We start from the raw sequence: 14,351 nt of genomic DNA, 5'->3' as shown, positions 1-14,351 counted from the left end.
GGTTAAAGGTTGAAACAGTTTTAAGGCATTTGGTATATATACATGGCCAAAATACTTCCAGAAATATTTACATTCCCCTGGAGCAAAGTATATGATTACCATTACAGATTATTCAAATTTTGTTCTTTTATATTTTTCTCCATTTTAAAATTGTCCATGATCAATTTTATATTGGATAAAGCAATAAACATCCTAAAAAATAAGTGAAAATATACTTCCCACTCTGACGACAGCAGAGAAATTGTTACCTATTATAATAATAATGATACTGCCCTCTTCTAGCAGAGTAGAGAACAATTTCAAGAGGAGAGGATCAGTGAAAGCCAATACTTCGTCTCAGGGTGTATCCAGGTTTCAAACAAGGAGTGCCAGCTGCACAGACTTCTGCTCCCTTCTCCTGCAGCAGTTCCTGGACTTGCAGGTACTGTGACTGTGGGCCTCATGCTGGTTTGTTTGGAGGAGTTGGTATTGTCTGAACAACTAATATGTTGCAGTCACTGTAATTACTGGTAACAATTTTTAATTGTTAAATTGTTAAATTGTTAAATTATACGTGAAAACGTTTCAAATTTAAAACATGCAAATAATGTTCAAAGCATGGAGTGCAAAGGACAAAAGTATCTTTCACTCAAACCCCAATTCTCAGCGCTGCATTTATCCTTTTAGATCTTTTTTAAGGCAGTTACATAAACATGAACATACAAATTTATTGCTTTGTTTTTGCTTTTTAATAGAATCATTACTATTGTTCTGCAAAGTGCTGTTTGTTCACTTAATACGTCTTGATTATCTGAGTTGGTGACAATAAATTAGCCTTAACTGCCACATTGAATTCCTTCATAGGGATGAGCCATTATTTAACTAACCAGTCTCCTATAGGTGGCTGGTTAGGTTATTGATCGCTTTCTCACTTTTAAAAATAATGCTGCACTGTCATCCTTACACATGTTTCTCTCTGGACATATGCAAGTGCTTTGCTGGAACACATATCTAGAAATGGAATTGCTGGGTCAATTTTGCACATTCTAAAGTTCATAATTCAGATTGTTTCAGAAATGACTGAAGTTTAAATAGATTTTGTCACATGACTGAGATCATACAGCTTGTGAATCATGGAGCCATTACCTAGTTTCCACTTCCTTTTTGTTCTTACACCTAAGACATAGTGGGCCTGGCACATAGTGTGTGCTCTGTAAATATTTGTTGAATGAATGAATGAAAAGATGGATGAGACCTGGTCTTATTCATAGATGTTCCATTCATTAACTTATGATTAAGAAATGGTGGGTTCAGCCTCTGACTGACTCCAGAACGTCCACTAGGGAATCTGCCTGGATCTTACCAGAATCTAATGGCAGTGTAATTCCAATTTGGTGATGGCCGTGGGTTGGGGCCTAGAAGAGCCTGGAGTGTTGCTCCTCAGATAGGCACACCCTCAAGTCATTTATCAACACCCATTCCACCTGATACTTTCATGGAAGGAGAGGATACATTATGGGAGAGGACTAAGGGAGAAGGGAAGAGCTAGGTCTTGAGTTCTCAGTCCTGTCTCTGAGTAGTCCACCTAGGCCTGCTCTCAGGCTCTCCACTATCTAGGGATGCAGACAACTGTTGGGTGGTTAGGATGGAAGCCAAGCTAGAACTCCAGCTAGAATCAAGCCTTACCAGCTCTTGAGGCTTCCCTTATCACAAAGGTTCACAGTGATGCCACAGACCATGCTTAAAAGATGTTGGAGGTACTTTTCTGAGCCAAGATACAGTTGGGAGCACTGGGCAGGGAGTAGGGAGTTGCAGGGGCCCTGGTTCTGAGCTGAGAGAACCTCAACATTTCGTAGAGGCATGAGCTTTGCTGGGCTGCTGTGTGCTCCTAGCCTAACATATTTACTGCTTGTCTCTAAATACCAGCTCTTAACATCTCTGCCTCTAAAAGTCACTTCTGTATGAGTGGAAAGACTAAGACCAGGGGAATTATCCATCGCTGGTGAGCCCAGAGGCCATCTGCCAAGAAGCATTGGTGAACACCTGGGGAAAGGGAAGATAGGAAGTGAATAATTTCCTTTCCAGGGCTGTTTCTCCCCCCCAAAGAACAGTTGTACACTGAGGCAGTCTTAGCTGTGACACTCTTACATGCATATCCAGGACATACTTATTCTTGAAATCACTTCATTAAAATTAGGAATAAATACATTAATATAGGTAAGTCCCTGTGGGAGCACAGGAGGCCAGGCTCTTCTCTGGAAGCCAGACCAAAAGAGCATGATACCACTAAGGAGGCAAATGTTTATCTTCACAACTCTTCACTTCCCCTGCAGTTGGATGGCAACCATCAATTTGATCATCTAAAGAGATTTAAAATACTAGGAAGTATTGATGGGGTAATATATTACCCCTCATCCATTCACTCCTTCAACAAATATTTACTGAGGGTTCTGTGTGAGCCACAAACTGTTCTACAGGCTCCGTACACATCAGGAAACAAATCAGATCAATATCCTTGCTTCGTGGAGCTTCCATTCCAGCAGGTGGAGACAGACAGTAAAGACATGGTATGTTAGATGGTGAAAATTCAATGGGGAAAATAGAGCAGGATCAGGGTGATGGGAGCAATTTGCCATAATCCTGTGGTCAGAGAAGGTCTCATGGAGGAACTGACTTTAAAGAAAAGACTTGAAGGAGGTGAGGGAGTGAGCCTTGAGGAAGAGGGTTCCAGGTAGAGGGAAGAATCAGGGCGGAGGTCCTCCATCCTGGTCTGTTCAAAGACCAGTAAGATGGGCAGTGTAGCTAGAAAAGATAAGGAGAGTAGGGGAGATGAAGTGAGAGGTGCAGGTCCCAGAGGGCCATGTTGGCCATTGTGAGGAATTCAGCATCTACTCTGAGTGAAATGGGAGCCAGTGGAAGGTACTGAGCATAGCAGTGACATGAGGTGACTCAAGAAACATTCTGACTGTTGTGTTGAGCATAGACTGTAGGGGACACAGATGGAATCAGGGGACCCAGAGAGGAGGGTCCTGCATTATTCAAGGTGTGATGGTGGAGTCTTGGATCTGGCTATAACAGAGGAAGTGTGGGAAAGGGGAAGGATTCTGAATATATTTGGACAGTAGAGTCAAAGATTTTCTAATGGGTTACTGTTAATGTATGTACATTTAACATTACATACATAACATTTATATGTTAAATGTGTGTACATTTAACATTGCATATTTTATGGATGATTTTCCTTGTTGGAACTCAAAGGTTACAAGACTCTCAAACAGACACTTTGGCAGAAGAGGATCTTGAGTCTGTGGTTTCACCCTGAGTAGGCCCTGGGGAGGTGGAGGTTTAATGTGGAATTCGCCATCTTCTTCCAGGTCATAGTTTCTGCTCGACTCTTTCTGGTGTCTATCTGTACCACGGATGAAATGGCAAGTTCCTTAGACTTCCCTCTGCTCGAACTCCTTGTCTTCCTCATCGTGGTCCAGCTGCTTACCCCTTGCTCAGGTAGGGACAATTCTGCTTTTATGTTTCTGAAGCAATTACCTGTCAGTGCCCAGCCAGAACCTCAGACAACTTCTCAGCCTGGAAGTGGCATTCCAAGCTGAAGGTGCATATGCCATTAAGAAAAATTGTACTTCTGTTAGGATCATGTTCCTCTCTAGGTTTTTTATACCTCACGCTCCCTGCCTTGAACCCCCCTTAACCTCATGGTCACAACTCCCTCTGTTAGAGCTTTTTCTTTTATTGATCAGCTCAGTTTTCTGTGATTGGACCCCGTCAGCCCATCCTGGCCACGGTGGGTGAACATGCTGATCTGCCCTGTCATCTGTCCCCAAAGATGAGCGCGGAGACCATGGACCTGATGTGGGTGAGATCCAGCCTTAGGCATGTAGTATATGAGTATGCAAATAGGAAGGAAGTAGAAGACCAACAGATGGCAGAGTATCGAGGGAGAACTTCGATTTTAAGAGATGGCATCACTGAAGGGAAGGCTACTCTCCGAATTCACGATATCAGAACCTCTGACAGTGGAAACTACCTGTGTTATTTCCAAGATGGCAACTTCTCTGAAAACGCCATCGTGGAGCTGGACGTTGCAGGTGAGCCTCCAGGGTTTGTTCCAAGCTCGTTTCTCGTGGGACCTTGGAGCAGAGGCAGAGTTCATGCTCCAAATTCACCTCAGGGCACTTGTGGCTGGTCTCTAGGAACTTCCTCCACTGCCTTCCAACTTTGTTTCTCTCAGGTCCTTGAGAAAGACACAGGTTTTCCTCCAGGAACAATCCCTCCTGTACTCTGTGATATCAAGTAAAGCACTCCTTCATGCTGGCCACCAGGGTCCAAGCAGGGGTGTGGAAGTTCAGGGACAGGAAGGAAAAGAAAATATCTCCTCAGTCATGGCACACAGGTGTTTGGGTTCCAGATAGCTTCTGTGGCCCCCTCCAGGTACACACTGCTGCAGGCCCTGGGGGATTGATGTGGGACAACATCTGTGCTGCCAATGATCTCCAACCAAAGGCCACCAGGAACACATCTAGAGTTGACTAAGTTGTGTTTATTACTTGTAGCAGGGCGGGAGAATGAACACCATGTGGGAACCATAGAGTATCTCAGTAAGAGGGTGTTAGAGAAGCTTTGGTGTAGAATTTGGGCTTGTGTTAGGGGAACTGGGGGAGGGTTTATGGAAGTGGGGCTTTGCCCTGGATTGGATACTGTCAGGAACATGCGAGGTGTGATTCTGTGAGTGAAGGTCTTAGTAAGTCTTATCTAGAAAAAGGACTAGAGTGAGTCTAAAGCTGTAATTGGTCAAGGCGCATTGGTTCCTCATATTATATAGGATAGGGAAATGTTTGTTCATGATTGTGGTTTGGACAGCATTCATATTTTTCTCTATGTTCAAACACAATTGCTGAGTGGTCTTGTTTCTCTCTTGACCCGTCATAGTGACAAAGTGCCCTTATTGGATGTTGATGTTCCAGGACATTGCTTATGTTCCACAGGAAAACACCAAGACCAGACCAATGTCCAGATGTCAAGAGTTGCATTTCTTTTTCTCAGGGCACTCTCTTGCCCTGTGGTTTCTGGCTTGGTTGGTCAATAGGGAGCAGAAGATGCGTAGCAGAAGATGGAAGGAGGGAGAGAGGAGGGAGAGGTCCAGACATTTATCTCCCTGTCTTTTTCCCTGCAGACCCACTTCTAGTGGTTGCATTCCCTTCCTGAAGATCACAACTCCTCTCAAGAAAACCCTCTCTACATGATTTTCTTCTTTTAGTCTTCAAAAAGGCTTTCTCTCTGTCTCCCTTTGGGTTTAGGGGTGGGTGGTGACAGCTCCACTGTTCCTGGCCCTGGGGTATTGCTGAATCCCATGTAGTTTCCCCTCACCTTGACCACACATTGTAAACAGCTCCTTAATGAAACCCCCCTTGAATTATCTAATGTGAGTGTGCCACTGATTTCAGTTCAGACCCTCACTGATAAAGGAGATTTCAAAGAATTCAGGCTCATTTATCCTTTCACAGCTCTGGGTTCTGATTTTCACATTGAAATGAAGAGTTATGAAGATGGAGGGATCCATCTGGAGTGCATGTCCGCCGGTTGGTATCCTCAACCCCAGTTGCAGTGGAGAGATGCCAAGGGAGAGGACATGGCAGCTGTGACAGCATCTTTGGTTGAAGATGCAGATGGCTTGTATGCAGTCACAGCATCTGTGATCGTGAAAGGCAGCTCTGGGGAAGGGGTATCCTGTATCATCAGAAATCCCCTCCTCAGCCAGGAAAAGATCGCCAAGATTTCCATTGCAGGTCAGTCCCCTGCTTAGTCTTAGGTATACTGTGCTGAGCTGTGGCTAGTGAAAGGAGAAGGATGTGTGATTCTCTGTTGCTGACTTGGGTCTCTGCAGTGAATATGAGTCACAGAGCAGGGATCTAGAGCATCCTTCTTACTCCAGGGATGTTTCTTTTCCACATAAAGCTGTTTATGTCACAAATATGTACTGAGTATTTCCTGTGTGCCAGAAGCTATGACAGGCAATGGGAATTGGGGGAAAATGGTAAAGATCAGACGCTTAAGCAAAGACAAATGACAAAATTGTAAAATATACATGCAACTCATATCTTAGAGAAAGAGCTAATCTCCTTAAAATGTAAAACAACCCAGTAGGAAAATGAGCAAAGAACGTGAATTATTAGTTCACAGAAAGAAATAACACATGAGACATTGTCCCATCTTACTCAATAGAGGAAGGTGTATTAAAATATTTTCCACTTGTGAGATTGGCAACAAAATGAAATAAAACAAAACAAAGGTGTCAGATCAACATTGTGATGGCAGGATTGTGGGGAGACAGTCACTCTTAGACATTTGCTGGTACAATTTGGTATATTTTTAGTGTAAATTGGCACAACTTCTATTAGTGGAAATATAGCAGTATTTCTCCAAACTACTTATTTATTGATCCCCAAGTCCCACCTCTGGGAATATATCTCACAGATACACTTGCATATGTATAAAATTACCCCTGTAAATTTTATTTCTTCTAGCATTAATTATAATAGCAAAAAGTTAAAAGCTATGCAGATGTCTATTAATGGAGAACTTTTATGAAATGGAATATTACACAGCTGGGAAAGGAAACACAGACATTCTCCATGTACTAATATGGCAGGATCTCCAAGATGAAGAGAAAAAGCCAGTTGCAGAGCAGTTTATGTAGAATGCTCTCTGATGTAAACAAGGAAAAAAATGAGTATGTTTATATTTTACAAATTTAGTACACAATTTAATTGTGATTAATTAATTAAGATTAATTTAATCCTTTTAACCTTATGAATGAGGTACTATTATTACCCCATGGTACAGGTTAGGACACCAGGAACAGAGCAGTTAGGTAATTAGCCGAAGATCATCCTGCTAGTCAAACGGAGGAGCCAGAATGTGAACATAGTCCCTCCAGCTCCAAAGTTCCTATTCTTAACCACCGTATTAAGCTGACTAATGAGAGGCTAATAAATGGGGGGAGGGAGGAGGGAGTGGATGGGAGATTTGGACGAGTTTTATGTTGTTTTGATATATGAGCCATGTAAATGTAACCTATTGAAAAATTAAATTAGAAAAACCATATGATTCTGATGCTCAAGTAACTCATATTCACATGTAAGAAAAGCAGACATTTCAAGGCAAATATAGTATTATGTTTTAGTAAGAGTTTACTGAGGTCTTAACCCAAAGTTTGCTGAGACTTTAGGAGGAGAAGGATCATTTAATGTCATGAGATCAACTCTGTGATCCCCACCCTGGGGGTGAGAGACTAAAGCTCCATTCCATTGCAGATCCATTCTTCTGGAGGGCCTGGTCCTGGATAGCGGCCTTGGCGGGGACCCTGCCTGTCTTGCTGCTGCTTCTTGCAGGGATGGGTTACCTCTTGTGGAGAAAGGAGAAGGAAAAAGAGACTCTATCTCAGGAGAAAGAGAGAGAGCAAGTGGAAAAAGAAACAGCACAAGCCGAAAAGAAGCAGGAACAAAGGGCAAGAGGTATCCAACCAGGCAGGGAACCTAAGGTCCTGGCTTAAGGGAGGGTACATCAAGAACTTACCCCATCCCCACCCAGGGCACCCACACCTGCACTGCATCATTTGTAAGGCTTATTTTGCAGAGGTCCTCCTCACTCCAGCCCCATAACAGTAAATTTTTTTTTATGCTTATTTTCCAGAGAAGCTCCAGCATGAACTCTGTAAGTTCCAATTCCCCAGGGACCCACTCACATCTTGGTATCCCTGCTTTAAGTGTCATAATGACTCTTCACATTTCTTCCATGCAGGGAGGAGAGAGTTCCTGATCAGGGCTCATGGGTGAGTGGTTCTAACATTTTCTCTGAATTCTCATCTAAGACTCTCTGGTCCAATATTTCCCAGCCCCTTTCCTCACCCCTAACTCTGCCCAGGGTTGTGAAATGTCCTGGATCTCTTTCAGGAGGGAAAGAAAGAAGGGTGGCTGATTAGGAGGAAGCACAGGGGAGTCGTGTTTTTTTAAAGGAGAAAAAGGACTTCAGTCTCTCTCCAGGAGGGGCCCACAGACTCTTAAGCCCAGCAAGACATCATAGAATATCCAGGGTTCACTTGAAAGGAAAGGAGGAGGAGGGGGATGGGAACTCCCTAGATGAAGTGCTTTCCCTATGCTGGGAACCTCACTAGTTGCTTTACATAATCTGTAGGCTGCTAAGATGAAAACAAGGAACGTAAGATTTAAAAGAAGGAGAAAATCAGAGAAGAAGGAGAGAAAAGTTCACTTAAAAAAAGGATTGGCCAAAGTGGCTTAGTTGTCATAGATTTATTAGAACTGCTTTTAAAAAAATACTATGTGACATTTCCTCATTAAGTTGCCCAATTATTTTCAGCAGTAGGCCGGACACAATACAGCTTGAGACAGATGGATTCTAGTACACATACTAAGACATGTGTACACACAGTGACATCTACGCCCAGGAATGGGAGTATAGATACATACAAAATAGATCTGTGTGGACACAGCTGGGAAAGCACTTACATGGTGCCTGTGGTATCATCAGCATGTAATTAATGTTCTCAGACTTGATATCAAGGAGGAAAGGGGAGGAGAGAATTGAACAGGCAGAGGGAGAAGGTAGGAAAGGTGGGGGTGGGGGTCAAAAAAATATAGATGGGTGCAAAAGAAGAGCAAAGAAATAACATAGTTCAGATTAAATCCCTACCTTTCTTCCATTGTAGGTGGAGAAAAGTCTCAGACATACACTGGTGAGTGACCCTGAATGCTCTATGAGTTTCCTCACACATATGTACTAAGCATTTAAGCCTTTTCTCTGCCCTGTGACCCATTGGCATTCACAGTAGGAACAATCAGATCTAGCCCAGAGGCTCATTTTCTGTGGGGGATATCACCTCTGCTTTTCTTGAGCCTCAGAGAGGACCTACCTAATACAATATCTGGCCATTTTCAGCCACCTCTTACCCTTCTGGCTCACATGCCCACACCCTGGCAAAGCATGGTCATGTTACCTGCAGCCCCATCATGATGGAGCAATGCAAGTCCATCATGTTTGAGAGGTTATTTGCCTGATCCTGCAGAGCTGTAGATGAAGGAAGCTGGACATTGGAAGAGACTGAAGAAACGGAGAGAGAAAAGTATTAAAGAGGAGAATAGGTGGGGGGAAGAATAGAAATAATGTCCTTTCCTTATCTGTGTCTCTTGCCTTTCAGAATGGAAGATAGCCCTCTTCCAAGCTGGTGAGTGAATCATTGTATATTCCCTAGGACGACAACTGAGGAACCACATTCCCTTTTTTTCCCACCTTTTGGGACTATGGAAAGAAAACTCATCATAACGAGGAGAGTTCCTGGTGGGTGACTTGAGGTCCTAGTCTCCTCTGTGTGTGCCCATCTCCAGGGCCTTCCTGCTGAGAGCCCAGAGAAGCAGGGAGGATTGCTCTCCTGGATTCCACAGATCTTTAGGGGAAGGAAGAGGCATAAAGGATAGAGCTGAGGGAAGGAGAGGCAGAGTGAACTAACACTGCAGGGAGAGTGAGGATGTGGAAAGACCAAGGATGGAAGGCAATTCGCAAATATCTTTGCATTTCCCAGGCTTCTTATGCCACCTCCTGCTGCTGTGGGTCCCCAAGTGACTCAATGTTTCTGGACTTCAGTTTCCTCATTTTCAAATAATGATCTAAATCCCTATTATAAGAGTGCTGAGGTAAAGACTAAATGAGGTTTTTAATGTGCATTGGTCAAAAAACCAACAAGAAAGAGAAGGCATGTTCAAACTGGGTGGTTGAAGAAGATTCAGAAAAGGAACTGTTTACAAAAGCGGGAATGGGATTAAGGGAAACCAACAAGGTAGGGTGAAGAGCCCCAGGGCTCACAATAGCAGGAGGCTGTCACCACCCCTAGGCTTGAAGGAATAGGGAGAGGGAGCAGTTCCTGGAGCCCAGAGGAGGATGTAGCTCAAGGACAGGCTGCCTGAGAGGAGTCATGCCTTTGTGAGAGCATCACCATCTGATGTGTTCAGGGAGGAAGTGGGGGAAATAAATGCTGAGCCTCTCTTTTCTTTCTCCTTCCATTCTTCATCTAGTACCTACCATTGGCCAAACCCAACAGGTAACCAGAGGCAAGGGAGCCCAGTGATTCTGTCCATAGATGATAGATTCCCAGAGCCCAGAAGAAGTAGAGAAAGGTGGAGAGTGGATCTGGGAGTGCAGAAAGCCCTCAAAATGGCCTCTAGCACAGAAGAGGCATGGAGCTATTATAACATTAGGCAGTTCTTCCATACCTAGCCCTGGAGTATGTATAACACATGTGTTGCCTTTGTACCCCAGGGATTAATATTTTTATCCACATTTTTCAGATGAGAAAATTGAGGCTTAAAGATATTATATAGCTTAGGTCTATGGAAAAAGGGACTGCAGAAAAGGAAAAGTCGTTTAGCTCATGAGTGGTAGGTAAATCTATGAGACTATAAATCATGGGTGGGCAGTGCTATTTTGGGGAGGGAAATAGGAAAATGATGAAAGGTAGGAGACAGCTCAAGATGTTGGGTCCGGCAGATGCTTACCCTCTGCACTCTATAACACTGAAAACAAGACCCCTGGGCCATTCTTTTGGTATTGCTGAGAGGGTTACATTCAAGTCAGGCTGGGGACACCAGGCTCTCGACTTGGACCTCCTCAGCCAGACACAGGTCTTGAAGGCGGAGGCTTTGTGATCTACAAAAAATGGCTGACTCCACGGCACATCCCCAAAATTTCTACCGGGGATGTGATTTTGGATCCAGACACAGCAAACCCTATCCTCCTTGTCGCTGAGGACCAGAGGAGCCTGCAGGAAGCAGACATACCATGGAATTTTCCAGACAACCCTAAGGGATTTGATTGGCATTACTGTGTGCTTGACTCAAAGAGCTTCACAGCGGGGTGACATTTCTGGGAGGTAGATGTGGGGGAACAGGAAAGAGTGTTATATTGAGGTGTGTAGGTAGAAGGTGAAGAAGAGAAAATGGGTTTATATAGAGAGCCCGAGAATGGGTTCTGGATTATGGGGCTGTCTGAGTGGAATGACTATCTGGCTGTCACTCATCCCCGGACCAACCTAAAAATTGCCAACCCTCCTCAAAGAGTGGGGGTTCTCCTGGACTATAAGAATGGTGAAGTCTCATTCTAAATGCCATGGATGGATCTTATATCTACATCTTCATGCACACCTCCTTCTCTGGGCATCTGTGTTCTGTTTTCAGACGGATGTCATGGGAGTGCACTGCCTTGACCATTTGCCTAGCACTGACTTAAGTGCAGAGTTCCCTTATTACTGACCTAGTGTCTGACCTTTCCCTGGAGGCCCCAGTGACCCCTGGCTCTGCTGATGGGAATGGGGACCCTTAGACTGAAGTAATATCCCTACATCCCCCTGCTCAACCTGGAACTGAGGGCCTCCCCCTTCAGTCCAACACAAGACTGCAAGAAAATATTTAATAAATGCACACACTATGTGAAGCACTTCACTAATGTTAATTCCATTATTCCATATGACAGTTGAGTGTGGTAACACTTTATTGTCTCCTTACTACAGATAAGGAAATGGGGTGCAAAAAAGTGAATTAACTTTCCAAAGGTGACTCAACAAGTGAATGACAGCTGGGATTTGAACTACAATAAGTAATATTTATAGATAACTTAGAATGTACTGGGTGTTTTGCTGAAGACTTTAAGTGAATTTCACTCATTTAATTCTCATAACAACCCTGTGAGGTAGTCTCATTTCATAAATGTGGAAACTAAGGCAGGGCCAAGTTAAGTAAACTGTATAATTCATACAGAAATTTGTGCTGCTGGGGAAGGTTTGGCCCCTATCCATCCCCACCCCCTAGCCTGTTCTTCTTTTCCTAACCCATTTCCCCTGTGAGGAAGGGACCATGTGCAGCGCTGAGGTTCCCTTTCCAGTGCATCCCAGGGTGAGGAGCACTGTAGGTGACTATGGAGGCCACACTCCACTTGGTTCCTTCAAGGTCAGTTGTCAGAGCCAGAGGTCCAGCCCCTCATTGGACTGATTCTGCAGGGTGATATGGTCCAGAGAATAAATTCACAGGGACCGCATTATATAGGATGTGAAGGGACTAGAGGCCAAACTCTTAACTAATAATGGGCACATACGTACCCACTCTGTCAATATGATGTGTGCTCATGGAACCAGAACCAATTCTCCGACTTTGAAGGTCTCTAGGAAGCACAACTTAACACCTGAAGATTGTCTGTGGAATAAGAATTTGGGAGAAAGGCAGCTGGATAACCTTCAGTATTTTTATCACACCATAGCATCCATCTCCAGAAAAGGGATATTTCCACCCCTGATCCTTCCTTGACGTTAACAGATGTTCCTTTTAACTGATAGATACTGGGGAAAGGCTACTCTTCATTATCATCATTGTTATTGTTCACTATTGAATCCCCTCTAACTATCATGTGGTTTCCAAGTTAAATTTGTTCAATAAATTTGTTAATAATCTTCACTCTTCTACTGAGTTTTTCTAGAATTTAAGTCTTTAACATTCATTTACCACAGTTTCACAGTTTACTTTATTGCAACATTTTCACAAATTGTACTTGTATTAGTTTTCTATTTCTGTCATAATAAATTACCACAAATTTCAGGACCTAAAACCTGGAAAGAATCCACAGCTGGAGGTGACTCAAAGGAAGGAATGCACCCTCTAGGTTTGTTCGCCTCATGACAGAAAATGATTGGGTCAGGTTGTCACGATCAGAAGTGGCTCAACCTGGTTGGAGCGGTTCCCTGATAAGTTACCTCATGGGCAGTGGGTCCTCCTCATGCTCAGAACACATGTGGGTCCCTCTGGCTCAGGGCAGCTACTGCAGTGGTTGAGACCTGGCTTCACTGGATACTTCTGGCACAAACTTCCCCAGAACCCCTGGGCCTTGTTTTCTTCAGATGGAGGCTATAGTCAGGCCAGGCTCTTATGTGCTCACAACCCCCTCTTCTATCCCTTCCCAAAAGGAACCCAGTCCTGGGAGGAAACTGTGGAGTCATTGCTAGTGTGTTAATTGCACAGTTTTGAATTGAATCAGAAAGGAATTGGAGGCCTCCAGGGGAAGTATTTAAGCTCTTGAGGAAAATGGGAAGCAATGTGTCTCAGGAAGATTATTCTAGACGAAGTCTATACAATGTCCTGATTGGGGTCTGTGAGGCATGGGAGCGGAGCATTGTGTGGGTGTAGTGGGTGCTGGACTCAACAGGTCCATCTACTGGAGAGGATGAAACCCAACTAGAAAGTCTTTGTTTGCTGCCATCCTCCTGCCCCACTAGAATGCCGCTTCCATTAGAGAAAGTTTTCCTCTCAGTGTCGTCAGCGTCTCTCCCTCAATAGTTTTTGATTGAATGACAAGGTCTACAGTCTACTACTGCAGCTGCTGTCTTGCTTCATTCTCTACCCCTCTAACCTCTCCCTGTGTTCCCCCTTATGTCTCCATGGCCCCCAACAAGGGAAACAACATGAATAATATTGCTCTGGCTTTGGAAAGAGGGCTGCTTATGTTTACCTCATCACCTCGCCACCTCCCGCCCAATGCCACCCTCTACTGCATACACACTTCTATACACAGAAGCCTCTCCTCCTATTTAGCAGCAATGCTCCATTCCTCAGGGAATCTCAAGGTTTTGCAAAAAAAAAAAAAAAAAAAAAAGAGAGAGAGAAATATCTTTCTTCCGAAAACAGAAAAAGGAAATAAAAAGGCTAGAACATCTCAAAAGTCTATTTGCAGCTCTGAGATTTTAATTCTTATACTATTTCTGTGTATTCTATCAGGTAACTAGTGAGAAAGTAGACTCAGGGATACCATTGGCTGGCTGACCCACAGCAGGCCAATCTTGAGCTCTGAAACATTCACTGGAAATCTTGGGACTTCTGTGGGCACAGAGTAGATGGGATCCCAGGTTCCATAGCTCTCCACCTGTAATTAATGAAAGAGGAAAAAAAAATTTTCTCTATTTTCAATAATGTTTGTTCTGTGGTTGTGACTGTGCCCATGAGTGGGTTATAAAGAAGAGGGATAAGCAGAAAAATCATCATTTGAGCATCAGAGGAGAGAAGAAAATGCAGTAATTAATTCTAGAAGGTAATAAATGGAGGGGAATCTCTACAGCTCTGGGGTGCAGGTGGGGCGGTAAGTGGAGGAGGGAACCTGATGGGGGGAAAGGCAGGGTCCCAAAGAGGGGGAAGCTTCCTAGTGGGGAGGCCCTCCAGGACTGGCTTTACCTCAGGTTGCACAGCCTGACTCACAGAGGAGGAGGAAGGGAAGGGAGGGAGGTCATGGAAGAATATGAAGTGACAACTGAAGAA

The 14,351-nt window shown here is 44.0% G+C and overlaps 1 pseudogene; it reads left to right on the top strand.

The window, feature by feature from the left end:
• The first annotated feature begins 292 nt into the window (after nt 1-292).
• Nucleotides 293-11,595, top strand: LOC106837804 (butyrophilin subfamily 3 member A1-like; annotated as a pseudogene).
• The last annotated feature ends 2,756 nt before the right edge of the window (nt 11,596-14,351 follow it).

The sequence above is a fragment of the Equus asinus genome, chromosome 8 (genome assembly GCF_041296235.1).
Source record: "Equus asinus isolate D_3611 breed Donkey chromosome 8, EquAss-T2T_v2, whole genome shotgun sequence".
In the NCBI taxonomy this organism is placed as follows: Eukaryota; Metazoa; Chordata; class Mammalia; order Perissodactyla; family Equidae; genus Equus; species Equus asinus.
Note: the sequence above shows the minus strand (reverse complement) of the source record. Positions and strands in the feature narration are given on the sequence as shown.